Source organism: Capra hircus, chromosome 8 (assembly GCF_001704415.2).
Source record: "Capra hircus breed San Clemente chromosome 8, ASM170441v1, whole genome shotgun sequence".
Taxonomy (NCBI): Eukaryota; Metazoa; Chordata; class Mammalia; order Artiodactyla; family Bovidae; genus Capra; species Capra hircus.
Window position 1 is genome coordinate 56,528,651 of NC_030815.1, and position 14,831 is coordinate 56,543,481.

Below are 14,831 nucleotides of genomic sequence, written 5' to 3' on the forward strand. Positions count from 1 at the left end.
TGCTCTGAGAATCAGGATACCCAGAATGCTCCCACTTACTCTGGTTGCTGGCCTCCACCAGGTGGTAAACCACACCTAAATTGTTAAGCACATTATGCTGAATATCTTCCTATTTCAACCTTTTTTTGTTTGTTTTTGTGTTTTATTCTAATATAAACTAGAGGGAAAGAAGTGTAGACGGCAAAGAATTGTAGTATGTGTTTCAAAGCCTTTCGCTCTTCACTTAACTTATGCATTTCTATTAGCATGGAACAAAGTTATTTTCACAAGTCCTAGTCATGGCAATCAGAAAAAAAAAAAATCAAAGGAATCCATATTGGAAAAAAAATAAAACTGTCACTCTGAAGATGACATGATATTATACATAGAAAATCTTAAATATGCTACCAGAAACCTACTGAGCTCATCAAGGAATTTGGTAAAGTTGCAGGATACAAAATTAATATACAGAAATCTCTTGCATTCCTGTATACTAACAATGAAAAATCAGAAAGAGATGTTAAGGAAACAATCCCATTCACCATTGCAACAAAAGAATAAAATAGGAATAAACCTACCTGCAAGGAGATCAAACCAGTCAATCCTAAAGGAACTCAGTCCTGAATATTCATTGGAAGGACTGATTCTGAAGCTAAAGCTCCAATACCTTGGCTACCCTGATGCGAAGAACTGACTCACTGGAAAAGACCCTGATGCTGAGAAAGATTGAAGGCAGGAGAAGGGGACAACAGAGAATGAGATGGTTGAATAGCATCACCAACTCAGTGGACAGGCATTTGAGCAAGTTCCGGGAGTCGATGATGGACAGGGAAGCCTGGCATGCATGGGGTCTCAAAGAGTCAGACATGACTGAGAGACTGAACTGAAACCTACCTATAGAGGAAATGATCTATACTATGAAAATTATGTGATGCTGGGATGAAAAAAATTGCAGATGACACAAACCAATGGAAAGATACACTCTATTCTTGGATTGGAAGAGTCAATTTGGCAAAACAAGTATACTATCCATGGCAATCTACGAATTGACTGCAATTCCTGTCAGATTACCAATGGCAAGTTTTTGCAGATCTAGAGCAATTAAATCTTGAATTTTTTATGAAGACATAAAAGATTCAAGATAGCTAACGCAATCTCGAAAAAGAAAAATAATAACTGGAGGAATAAGGCTTTCTGGCTTGGTGATCAAAACCAGTATGGTACTAGGACAGAGACAGACTTATAGATTGATGAAACAGGACAGAAAGCCCAGAAACAAATCTGTACACCTATGGTCAGTTAATCTATGCCAAAGGAGACAAGGCTATACAATGGAGAAAAGACAGTCTCTTCAATAAGTGGTGCTGGGAAAGCTGGTCAGCTACATGTAAAAGAATGAAATTAGAACATTCTCTAAACACTATATGCAAAAATAAACTTAAATGGATTAAAGATCTAAATATGACTGATACTGTAAACTCTTAGAGGAAAACATAAACAGGACATTCCTTGACCTAAATCTCAATAATTGACTTTTTGGATCCATCTCCCAATAATAGAAATAAAAACAATAAACAAATGGGACCTAATTAAACTCAAAAGCTTTCTACACAACAAAGGAAACCATAAACAACATGAAAAGATAACATACAGAATGGGGGAAAACATTTGCAAACGATACAACCACACAGCATTAATCTCCAAAATATACAAACAGCTCTTGCAGCTCAATGTAAAAAACCAAACCAATTGGAAAATGGGCAGAAGCTCTAATAGACATTTCTCCAAAGAAGACATACAGATGTCCACAAAGCACATGGGAAAATGCTCAACATAGTTATGTATTAGAGAAATGCAAATCAAAACTACAGTGAGGTATCACTTCATACCAGTCAGAAAGTCCAACACAAAAATCTGAAAACAATAAATGCATGGGAGGGTGTGTTGTTACATTTCCACCTACACTGTTAGTGGGAATGTAAATTAGTGTAGCCATCATGGGGAACAGCATGGAGTTTCCTTTAAAACTAAAAACAGAGCTACCATATGACCTCGCTGTCCCACTCCTGGGCATATATTCAGAGAAAACCGTAACTTAAAAGATACATACACCCTAGTGTTCACTGCAGCACTGTTTAGAATAGCCAAGACATGGAAGCAACCTAGTTGTCCATCGACAGATGAATGGATAAAGAAAATGTGGTGTGTATATATACACACACACACACAAAATGTAGTATTACTCAGCCATTATTAGGTGGGAGAGGGGTTCAGGATGGGGAACACGTGTAACCCGTGGCAGATTCATGTTGATGTATGGCAAAACCAATACAATATTGTAAAGTAATTAGCTTCCAATTAAAATAAATAAATTTATATTTAAAAAAATAAAAAAAATAAGTGAAATAATGCCATTTGCAGCAACATGGATTGACATAGAGATTATCTTACTAGGTGAAGTAAGACAAAGACAAATATCATGTGATATCACTTATATGTGGATCAAAACAAATGATACAAATGAGCTTATTTACAAAACAGAAGCATAACAGACACAGAAGACAAACTTATGGTTACAAAAGGGAAAATGTTGGGGGAAGTGATAAATTAGGAGAATGGGGTTAACATACACACACTACTATATATAAAATAACCAACAAGGACCTACTGTATAGCATAGGAAACACTACTCAACATTCTGTAACAACCTATGTTGGAAAGGAATCTGAAAAAGAATGAATATATGTGTCTATAATTGGACCACTTTTGCTTTACACCTGATACTAATACAACATTTGAAATCAACTATATTCAAGTATAAAATAAAAATCTTTAAACACTGTGGGGAAAAATAGATACATATGTAACTTATATGTCTATTGAATAGTGGTCTATAATATTGGCTGACTCACTCACTCTCCATCTCTCTTTCTCATTCTACCCCTTCTTCCCCTGTTATCCTTGATGAAACATTTTAAGAAAGTTAATTATCCTGAATATATTACTGCTATAATGATAGTAAAATAAAAGTAGAAAAATCAAAAGCCAAAAGGAATACTGCAGCCATGAAATTAAAAGACGCTTACTCCTTGGAAGGAAAGTTAATGACCAACCTAGATAGCATATTCAAAAACAGAGACATTACTTTGCCAGCAAAGGCCCATCTAGTCAAGGCTATGGTTTTTCTTGTGGTCATGTATGGATGTGAGGGTTGGACTGTGAAGAAGGCTGAGCGCCAAAGAATTGATGCTTTTGAACTGTGGTGTTGGAGAAGACTCTTGAGAGTCCCTTGGACTGCAAGGAGATCCAACCAGTCCATCCTAAAGGAGATCAGTCCTGGGTGTTCTTTGGAAGGAATGATGCTAAAGCTGAAACTCCAGTACTTTGGCCACCTCATGCGAAGAGTTGACTCATTGAAAAAGACTCTGATGCTGGGAGGGATTGGGAACAGGAGGAGAAGGGGACGACAGAGGATGAGATGGCTGGATGGCATCACTGACTCGATGGCCGTGAGTCTGAGTGAACTCCGGGAGTTGGTGATGGACAGGGAGGCCTGGTGTGCTGCGATTCATGGGGTCGCAAAGAGTCAGGCACGACTGAGTGACTGAACTGAAAAGGAATACAAAAAATATCCAACAACTAAGATAATTTAATTACTGTGATGATACATTGTTTAAGAATTGAAATTCTTGGAGCCTTGGCATAAAAGTAGGATGAATTATAAAATCCATTGATTGATTTAATCATTCAGTGTTATTTATTGTATCATTACCATGCATTAGGCTGAGAGGATTTCTGAATATATTCTAGTTGACAGTTTGCTTTCACCATTTATAGATTCTGCTTATGGTCCTTTTCTTCTTCAGCTGAGGCCTCAAGCTGCCTGTGGAAAGGTGAGGAAATAAAAGAGACACTTTCTCACACTAATTCATCAATTTGGTAATAATGTCCAGATGGTGAAGCTCTGGCCAAAGAATAGTTTGGGACATATGGTTGGAAGCTTATTCAATAATAGGAAGTACCTTGCAGAACCATTGATACCTTAAAACCTGTAATTTATGACTTGGGCCCCAAATCAGTAAGCCCTGAGTATGACCCGACATGTTCCCATCTGTAGCAATCACTGGAACATATTTTCTATATATTGAGCATTTGACTCACCCAAAGAGAGCTGAAACACCTAGTCTTGGAATGATAGGCAATTCACTTACCTCCAAGCCCCAGTCTTTCCATTCTTAAAATGGTAATAACAGTATTTATCATGCCAGGAAGTTGACAAATTTGAGATAATATAGATAAATGCATTCATACAGAGTGGCTCATACATATCTGGTTTATAATAATAATTATCCCCATTTTAAAGGTAGGATAAAAAGAGTTATTTGCCTGAGAGAACATTCCTAAAAAGTGGCAGAGACAGAACTTTAGGTGTGCTGTCTGGCCACAAATTGGTGCCATGTTGTCCCCAAGGGAAATCATCAAGTTTTTTGAATGAGGGAATGATAAACGAGTCTGACAGTGACACATATAGTAGATTATAGTAGGGGGAGATGTGGTGATAGGGACACCTGTTATTAGACTATTTCAGTAGAACAGGTTAGCATCCATCTAACTCTGACCTAAGAGTTTGGAGTAAACACAGAAGGGGAAGAAAGCTAAAGGTTACAAATGTAAAGTTTCAAAGATTTGGCAATGACATGTGTTGTGGGAAGAGGAAAGTCAAAGAGAAGAGAAGTAGATGCCCTGGGTAATCAGGAGAATGAAAAAGCCAATTACAACAAGAACAAAGTCAAGTAGAGAAGTTTATTTGAGACCCTGGAGAAAGGTAATGAACATTATTTGGGGATATATTGTCTGGGGTGTCAGAGGGACAATTAGATGGGGATATAAAACTTGGGGCTTCCCTGGTGGCTCAGAGGTTAAAGCATCTGCCTGCCACGTGGGAGACCTGGGTTCGATCCCTGGGTCAGGAAGATCCCTGAGAAGGAAATGGCAACACGCTCCAGTATTCTTGCCTGGAGAATCCCATGGACAGAGGAGCCTGGTGGGCTACAGTCCACGGGGTCATAAAGAGTCAGACACGGCTGAGTGACTTCACTTCACTTCACATAAAACTCGGAGTTAGTGAGGTCTCTGAACTTAGGCACATTGTTGTTATTTGGCAGGTAGGGAGGTAAGTAGCTGGGTATTTACATGGCAAACAAGCTTTTTATTTGAATTTGATTATTATGGGGCATTATGTGGCTGATACAGATTATGGTACACTGTTCCACCCAATCAACCCTTTAATGCCATTAATATCTATAAGTCACAAGCAAGGTGTGCAGTCATCTATAAACTGTAATAATTGAAAGGTGATAATAATCATCATTTATAAAGTGTAATAATCATGAAAATACTTTAGATTATAAAAGGAAAGTACCAAGATAAAAGTTTTCTTAAATAAAACTTTGGGAAACTCAGAACTTCCACCTATGAATATTTCTTCCATAATTTTTTTTCCCTTGCCTACCTGGTTGCCAATCAAAACATCTGTCTTTAGGACTCAGTTTAGCCACATTTCTTTCTTTTTTTCTTTTTAAGTCTTAAAAGTTTTGGCCCTCTTTTCCCTGATTAGTTTCCAAAATAACAGTGAGAATTGAAATTATAGTGTACTTCTTTCCAGTCCCTGCTAAATCCATTAAGGAAAGATAGTGTAGAATAGGAATCAGGTACAACTGTTGAATTTCCTTGAACCTCATCAGCTGTTCATTGTTAAGGGACAAGAAAAACTCATCTCTCCACAACATGAGTGTGTTGCATTTATTTCTATTTTGTGTCCACAACACCTTTTCCTTTGTTCAACCACCCTGTCTATATTGCATACAACTCAGTAAGATGATCAGTTGTGGATGCCAAATTCTACAATGTGGTTTACAAAGGATGTCGTTTTCTCCTCCTCTATACTGTCTCTTCACTAAACCTAACTTTGAGGTGTTTTTGCTGACTCTGAACTGTCCATATCACTCTATCTGTATATGGTTAGCTAACTTAGGGAGAAGGCGATGGCACCCCACTCCAGTACTCTTGCCTGGCAAATCCCATGGACGGAGGAGCCTGGTAGGCTGCAGTCCATGGGGTCGCTAAGAGTCGGACACGACTGAGTGACTTCACTTTCACTTTCACTTTCATGCATTGGAGAAAGAAATGGCAACCCACTCCAGTGTTCTTGGCTGGAGAATCCCAGGGACGGCAGAGCTTGGTGGGCTGCCGTCTATGGGGTCGCACAGAGTCGGACACGACTGAAGCGACTTAGCAGCAGCAGCAGCAACTTTGGGAATGAACCTCTTTCTTCCAACTTTTATATGACAGTAAGGCATCTGAAAAATAGGGAAGGAAAGCAGACAGATGGTATTCTTCTTACTGCTAACAGTTTTTAACAGGCCGCCATCCTATATTGGTAGCCTAAAATCTTCAAATGTTTTTATCTTTTGCCCCCTGTTTTCTTACAGTGAATAATTTTTAACCCTTCATACAATGTCAGGTACTATTCTAAGCATCTAAAAATTTTCAATGCATCTTCTAAAAGTTTTACTCTATAAGCTGGTTTTGTGTATTATTTATATCTTTAAAAACTAATGTTCTGATGATAGAAAATAAGCACTAATAGCTTAGGAGCCCTCATTCTTACTTGTTTAGGCTGTAACTTTAATCCTATCTCAGTAGGCACGCCTAAATATGACAGAATGCTATATAATTGTTGTAAGTTTTCCTTATCGCTCTCACCTATTGTTGTTTATGGGCTTCCCTCATAGCCCAGGTGGTTAAGAATCCGCTTGCAATGCCGGAGACCCTGGTTCAATTCCTGCAATGGGAAGATCCACTGGAGAAGGGATAGGCTACTTACTCCAGTATTCTTGCACTTTCTTTGTAGCTCAGCTAGTAAAGAATTTGCCTGCAATGTGTGAGACCTGGGTTTAATCCCTGGGTTGGGACGATCCCCTGGAGAAGGGAAAGGCCGCCCACTCCAGTATTCTGGCCTGGAGAATTCCATGGACTGTATAAGTCCATGGGGTTGCAAAGAGTTGGACACAATATTCCTCATGTTGTGGTAGCTCAGCTTGAGCTCCTGATTTTTAAAAGTAAGATCAATCAGTCACCATCCTTTACTGGTAGCTACGATCTTAAATGTTTGTCTTTTTTTTTCCTTCTGTTTCCCTACAAGGGATAAAAATCAGAAATGAAGGTAACTTGAGAAATGACTCATCTAGTAATTGCAAGGGATCCATGTCATCTTTATTATGAAACTACTGATACTGGAAATTGATAGAGTTTTGCCTAGAATATTCTCATTTCCCAAGCCACATCACTGAGATATCAGAGGATGCCTCTGTGATGCCATCTTGGGAGACATCACCAAATAGGGTTGATGCAGGCCTAAGAATTTTGGGCTAGAATGAGGGAAAATTCATGGAAACCTATTTTTCTTCATTTTAGCTCCCATATTTTTAAGCTCAGGAAGCTTCAAAAGACATGTAAGAAAACAAGAAACCATGCAAAATGAAATGAAAAATTCTGGCCAAAGTTGCTCACACTAAAATCAGTAAGTTGTCACGCAGATGGGAACATTTTCTCATTGGACACTGTCTTCCATTTTGTTTCTCTCTTAACCATTTCTGGCTACGTTCAGCTGACAACCTTATTTACATCACTTTGGATAAGCTTAAAGGCCTGAAGACTGTATTAGGGAGACTGTTAGGAATTATGATGAGATTCTGGTGGCTTTACTATATTCCTGAGAGAGTTACACACACAGACATTACTTGAAGGAGAATTAAGGCACCACCTGGGCAAGGAAAATGATTATTGTGTTGGGCTATTTGGTAAGAGTTGGTTTATAGCAGAGACCTCAGTTCAGTTCAGTTCAGTTCAGTTGCTCAGTCGTGTCCGACTCTTCGACTGGGAGGCTTTGTTTTTATCCTTACAGACCACCATACTTTCCACTTCTCGAATCTTAATCCTGAGAGAAGAGTCAAGTTTCAGAGCAAGGCCCAGTATAATCTATGACTCAATTTTAGTAGAACTAAAATGAGACCTTGATGACCCTTGATGACCTTGGCCCATGGGATCTATTTATCCAGGATGTGGGGAACAGAGGAAAAGAGAATGGGACCTACACTCAGGGTCTCTGAGATACTTCCCTATGACCACCAGATAGATTTGCAGCCCACACACTATCTGACAGCTTCTCCTTTCCAGGCTGAGGAGCAAAACTAGACAAAGAGGTGAGCGTATATGTAGATAGAATGGAGCACAAATGCTTATTTTTCAACTTCTACCACTTTATATCTATAAAGATTGGCAAGAATATTGTTGCTGTTAATCTCCAAAAATATAGCTATTAGCCTGCAAGATGACAAGCACTCTCTGACAAATATATTCTGACAAGAAAAATATCCCAATATGAAATATTTTGAGTATTAATTTTCTTTTGAAGAGAGATCAAAGGTATCATTATAACCAAAAAATATTAGTTAACAATGAGATAAACTAGTTGCAAAAATTATTCTGATAGTGCTGCTGTATAATCCAGCAATGCCATTGCCGGGCATATATCTGGGCCAAACTATAATTCAAAAAGATACATACACCCCAGTGTTCATAGCAAGCACTATTTACAATAGTCAAGACATAGAAACAACCTAAATTTCTATTGACAGATGAATGGATGAAGAAAATATGGTACATACAAATAATACAACAGAATACTACTCAGCCATAAGAAAGGATAAAATGCCACTTGCAGCAACATGGATGGATGTATAGATCATACTAAGTGAAATAAGTCAGAAAGAGAAAGACAAATATCATATGCTATCATTTATATGTGGAATCAAAAGTATGACACAGATGAACTTGTCTATGAAATGGAAACAGACTCACAGACATAGAGAACAGACCTGTGGTTGCCATGGGGAGGGACGGGCTGGGAATTTTAAATTAGCATATGCAAAGTAATACAGAATAGATAAGCAAGGTTCTATGTATAGCCCAGGGAACTATATTGAGTGTCCTATAATAAATCATAATGAAAATGATTTTCAAATAAATGATTCTCCACTTCTTTCACATCCACACCTTTTGAAATAGCACTTGAAAGAAGCAAGTTCCATCAAGAAGTGGAATCTACTCCCTGGCTCCTTAATTCTTGGCTGACCACGTGACATCCTTGGACCAATAGTTTGCCTTGGAAGTCAGAGAATATCAGTTCCAAGCCTAGGCCTCAAGAGGCCTTTCACATTTCCACTCAGTCTCCTGGAACTCTGCTGCCCCCGTGAAAACAAATCCCAGAGTAGACTGTTAGAGGGTGAGGGACCACTCTGAGAAGACCTGAGTCATTCCAAGTTAAGCCCAGACTAGCAAGCCCATAATCAGCCCCACAGTTGACGAGCTGTGGGACCAACTGAGATGGCTGAAACCTGAGTTCAGGTTTGTAGACTATCCTGTGCTCTTGCTTCTATCTTGTCTCACAAGAGTATTTATCCACTGCTTCCTCGTCTGATTCATCTAAGTAAATTTGCCCTCTTTATCCAGCCAGCCCACTGCTCTAATTGATTTCTTCTGCTCTATCTCTTTAAGATCTGTTCATTGCTGAACCCCAAGCAGTGCCTGGGGTTCACATAAATATTCATTAATTAATGACCAAATCAATTCCCTACAAAAAAGACTTTCTTGACTATATAAAAAAATAATTCTTCCTCCGTAAATGTCATGATGCTTTTTGTTATTTGCTACATGTAAAAATAAAAAGAGTAATCCAAACTATACAGTGAATGTGCAATTTTATATTGTTTTTTCAGAGTTAGTGTATTTTCAGGCATAAGATTTATTTTTAGATTTAAAACTCCATAGAACAGAGGTTAAATCTATTTAACCAACTTCAAACTATAGTCTGTAGTTTTAAAATTAGTAAGTAGAAGCTTATTGATTACTTATTTCACCTAGATGATGATGATGAAATAAATGATAGTTTAGTAAATCATTCTGCCTAGGAATTACCGCAAGATAGAAAACAGAGACTATCAAATATGATATCAGGATTATAGATTTGGAAACAGACCAACATTTTGAGGGAACTAATCCTTACTTCTATATAAGATGCTATTTAAAAAAATCTTTTGATCAATATGATTTTTTTCCTCCATTCTATGTCTACTGATTCAGTGTCGGAGTCTATTTAAAATTCCCTCCATCACGTGTGCATCATGAAGAAAACTGCATACCTCAGGAACCAATTAAAGTTTAACTTACCTCCTCCTGACCATCCCCCAGCAGCTGTTCCCAGAGAAGGCTGAAGGGAGCTCAAAGAAAAGCCGCCTTGGAACAGACTCACCTGGAACTCATGGACTCCTTTGAGCCTGCAGTGCCGGGGGCCCTGGTGTTTCTCTCTGAGCCGTGATTTCATTTAGCTTGAGCCCGGCATTCTGAACAGGGTGCTAAGGGAAATTTACAGACTAGATTAGACATGGTTTTTACCCTCAGGAATTTCACAATTTAATGGAGGAAATAAGATTAACACACAGTCAATTAAGAGAAAGTAGATACACATGTACACATAAAAATATTGATTTAAGTTTGGGAAAGAGGAGATAGGGGCAAAGGATTTAGATGCTAATCAGGAAAGTCTTGCAGACTTTGCAGCCTTCATGTGCACTCATCTGAGTGGACAGAAAGCTCACTGTGAGCTGAAAGAAAGAAAGGGGACAGCTTTGCAAGGAGAGATTCCTCGTTTCTCCCACTCCACCCACCCACAAATGGCCCTGGAGCAGGAGCAACTGCATGCTCAGCGATTGTAAGTTGTGTCTGTGTGACTGGCCAGCTGGGTTATTGGATGATGCTGTGGAGACACTTTCACTTGGCCTTCTAGTCATTTGAGATTAGCCAATTTAAAATGCACTTATAGTTTCTGTCCCTAGCTCTTCACTCAACGAGTGAAGTAACATCAACTAGTTTCTCTCTTTTATTAAAGACATAACATTGATATGGTTGACAAAAACATTTCTACTGCCAATGGTTGAGGAGGAATACTTAATTTCATACGGGGGAATCAAAGTTGATATTGGTCTCCCATAGCCTATATTTCTCCAGATTTATGCCTAGCACCATGCTTGCTTTTTGGCTCAGAATGGTATGCATAGGAAATGGCAGTCTAGGCTTTGTAGAAATGCTGTGGAGCGCTGGGGAATCCCAGAGATGATCACCCGAGAAGCTTTGCAGTCCTCTGAGAATTTCCTATACTTCTCACCTCACGTTGAGATAACATTATCCTACAGAACAAAGTCAAGCAATTGCTGTCTTTGGGCATCAGATGAATGGCACTTTTTAAATTTCCGATATTATTTATGGACTTAAAATTCCCTCTCTCTCTCCTACCCCTATTTCAGCTTTTTCAATCTAATCAAAGATTGTTTTCTCTTTGCCTGTTGTTGGGGGGAGCAGGGGGGAGAAGAGACAGATGGTATCGTTTGCAAAAGGAAAGCTGAGAGATCACACATATATCTTTCAGCTTTGTGGCAAACCTGATGCCAAGATTCTTGCTAGAAGTGCGTAGTGCTGCGCAGGCACAGAGGCGTACCAGAGCGGGTGAGGCCAGCCGTGGAGGGCAGTGCAGTAAATTGCCGTGAGCTGATCCAACAGCAGAACATGGGAGCTATTACACTTTGGCAGCAATTTTATTTTTCCCTTATGGAGTTTCAGACCTGTCCTGTACACTGAGATAGCTTTCATCTGGTTAAAACTTGTGCTGTATTTAAACTTCCTTCAGACCCGTGGAGTTGGAGGCAGGAAAAAGAAAAAAAAAAAAAAAAAAAACCACCTAACATAGCCCATAACACACTGAAATGATGTCGGGGGTGGGAGAGGGGCAGTAATTGTGCCCAGATAATGTTGTCATACTTTGTAAAGCCTTTAATGCTGGAATTTATTTATTAATGATGCATGGGTTATTACCCGCCATCTGTCTTGTGTTAGCAGTGGGCTGTTTCAGATTATGGTAATGTGTTTCTGATTTGAGTTGTGTTGAAAGCCAGAACAAGGCAGCTCATGTGCAGGCCTCTTTGAGGCCTGCTGTTTTCAATTCCTCTTCACAGAAAGGGCTTTTATTTGATTTGTTATGGGGATTTTTTTTCTTCTGTTGCCAAAACAGCTGCAAGCCTGGAAGGGAATAAGACATAGGGCCACATCAAACTTGTTAGCTTGTTAAAAAAAAAAAAAAAAAAAAAAAATGGAATGTTCCAGGAATCAAAAAAAAAAAAAGGTTATGAAAAGGTAGATGGACAGAACTGGGGCAGAGATGGGGGAGAAAAAGCTTTAGTGGTCATTCTGATTGGCTTTTATATAAACAGCAGACCCCAGCATATTTTGTGATTTTAAATATTACAGACCAGATTGCTATGTACTTAATTTATTATGCCTATTCTTACCAAGAGGATGGCTTTCTTTTGAATAGATTTAACAGTCTTTACACTAGTACAAGGAGCAAAAAGAAGTCCCCAGTGAGCTAACCATCCTCCTCCAGTCATCAAAGCAAACACTCAATAAATAAGCTATTTTTATATACAAACAAATTGGTTTGTTAATGAATATGAAAAAAATGAAATAGGTAACAGTCAAGCATATCTTGCCTGCTTTGAACATTCACCATGATCTGAGTTCTCTGCATTTCCTCTCACAGGCTATATAAGCTGGCAAAGTATGTCTCAAGACCACTGCTATCCATCTAGCAACGTTGATGGAGAGGCTCTGTGTCTATTCTGTCCAATATGGTAGCCACAGCTACATGTGGTTATTGAGCATTTGACATGTGGCTAGAGTGACTGAAAAACTAAAATTTTTTTGTTTAATTTTAATTAATTTACATTTTAAAAGCCATATGTGGCTAATGGACACCATATTGAAAAAAATCAGTTCTAGGATTAACTAAGCAAAGAGACTTTTCTTCCTTCTGATAAAAAGTAAAGTTATTTTATACTAGTTATTATTATAGCCGACTTTTCTCATTGAGAATTTGTTTGAAAGACTCATCCCTGTTGTATTATTAAAGGTTAATGGCACTAAGGCTTTTTTCCAAAGGCCACTGTCAGTTATTTCTTAAAGCAAGTTCATAAATGTTTCCCGTCTATAAAATATGACTTACAAGAAAACTTGATACTCATATGATAAACAAATAAACAACCATGAAGATCTGTAACCAAACTTCTCAAGTCATAACAAATCTACTAATACTAAGGATATTCAAGAATTTGTTTTAAATTTACTGGCAACAATTCTCTCAATTCAATTTAACACAGACTGATTGTTTCTGGAACATATGGTGTGTTCAAGGAGAAGCCCAAAACCATGTGAAATTGACTTTGTACTACACTGTCCAGATTCTAATTAATTCACATTTTAGAAATTATGAGATACTTCTTACAACTTACAAATAAGTTTTGCAATGTCTGTGGTTGTCAGTCTGCTTTTCCACAACTGTTTCATCAATGGAGAAGAGGCTATAGAGAGAGATGAGATAAAGAGATGTAACAGGGACAAGACGTGTGTTCACCATTGCCTGATAACTTTGTCACCCACACACACATTTAGACTCCACTTCCCAGCCACCCTTGCAGTTTTATGGGACCTTGTGAATAATTCATAAATTGAGTTCCAGTGGAATATGGGTGGAAATAATATATGCCATGTCCAGACCTGATATTAATGTACTTTTTGCATAATTCACTTAACTTGTGTCATTGCAGAAAACAGGCAAAGCTCTGAGGCTCTGGAAGATGGCCACTATATGACAGGAGCAAGCCTCAATCCCTCAGTGACACAGTGGAACAGAGCTATCTCTCCCAAGTAAGATTACTTAGATTTAAACTATAATTGAAAGAATATTCATTTGCTCAGTGTAACTGAGATTTGGAGGATGCATTTTGCAAACTAATACTGATACAAGATGACATCTTGGAGAAGGAGAAGTCAGGCCAAGAAGAATTTTTCATAGTGTGAACTTCATGTTACTTGCTCTGTCCCTTAACTTTGCTGTTAAAAACCTAAATTCTAATAGTTTTACCATGAGTTGTTTATATTCAGGGAGAAAAACTTCCTTTTTTTAAAGTAAACAAGATGTAAGTATATGGAGTGCAAGGTCAATCTATATATATATATATACACACATATATATTATAATATAAATATAAATATATATTATATATAAATATATATTATAATATATATATATACATATACATACACAAAATAAAACATAGTACTACCATGCAAATTAAAATGTAAGCTAAAACATTCTTTCCATGTAGTAAAATCCAAAGGGCAAGCCAACTACAGGTCTCAGTGAACTTCATGTTACTTGCTCTTTCCCTTAACTTTGCTGTTAAAAACCTAACTTCTAATAGTTTTACCATGAGTTGTTCATATTCAGGGAGAAAAACTCCCTTTTTTTAAAGTAAACAAGATGCAAGTGTATGGAGTGCAAGGTCAATTTATATATATATATATACACACACACATATATATTTATATTATATACACACACATATATTTATATATATATTATAAATGTATATATATGTGTGTATATATATACACATATACATATACATACACAAAATAAAACAGTACTACCATGCAGATTAAAATGTAAGCTAAAACATTCTTTCCATGTAGTAAAATCCAAAGGGAAAGCCAACTACAGGTTTCAGTGAGATAGGCCCTCACATTATCATCTTCATTCACATAAAAATGACCATGATTTTGTTCCTGAGATTCTGAGACTTTTTCGCAGGCTCCTCCTACCGTCCTCCTTTTGGATACTT

General features: G+C 37.8%; 1 long non-coding RNA gene across 1 annotated transcript; it reads right to left on the minus strand.

Annotated features, from left to right (window-relative positions):
* LOC108636639 lies at positions 3,555 to 10,347 on the minus strand. Its single transcript, XR_001918503.1, has 3 exons — positions 10,270 to 10,347; positions 3,752 to 3,862; positions 3,555 to 3,588 (listed from the first exon to the last, which is right to left on the minus strand). It is a non-coding gene; the product is annotated as an uncharacterized LOC108636639 (long non-coding RNA).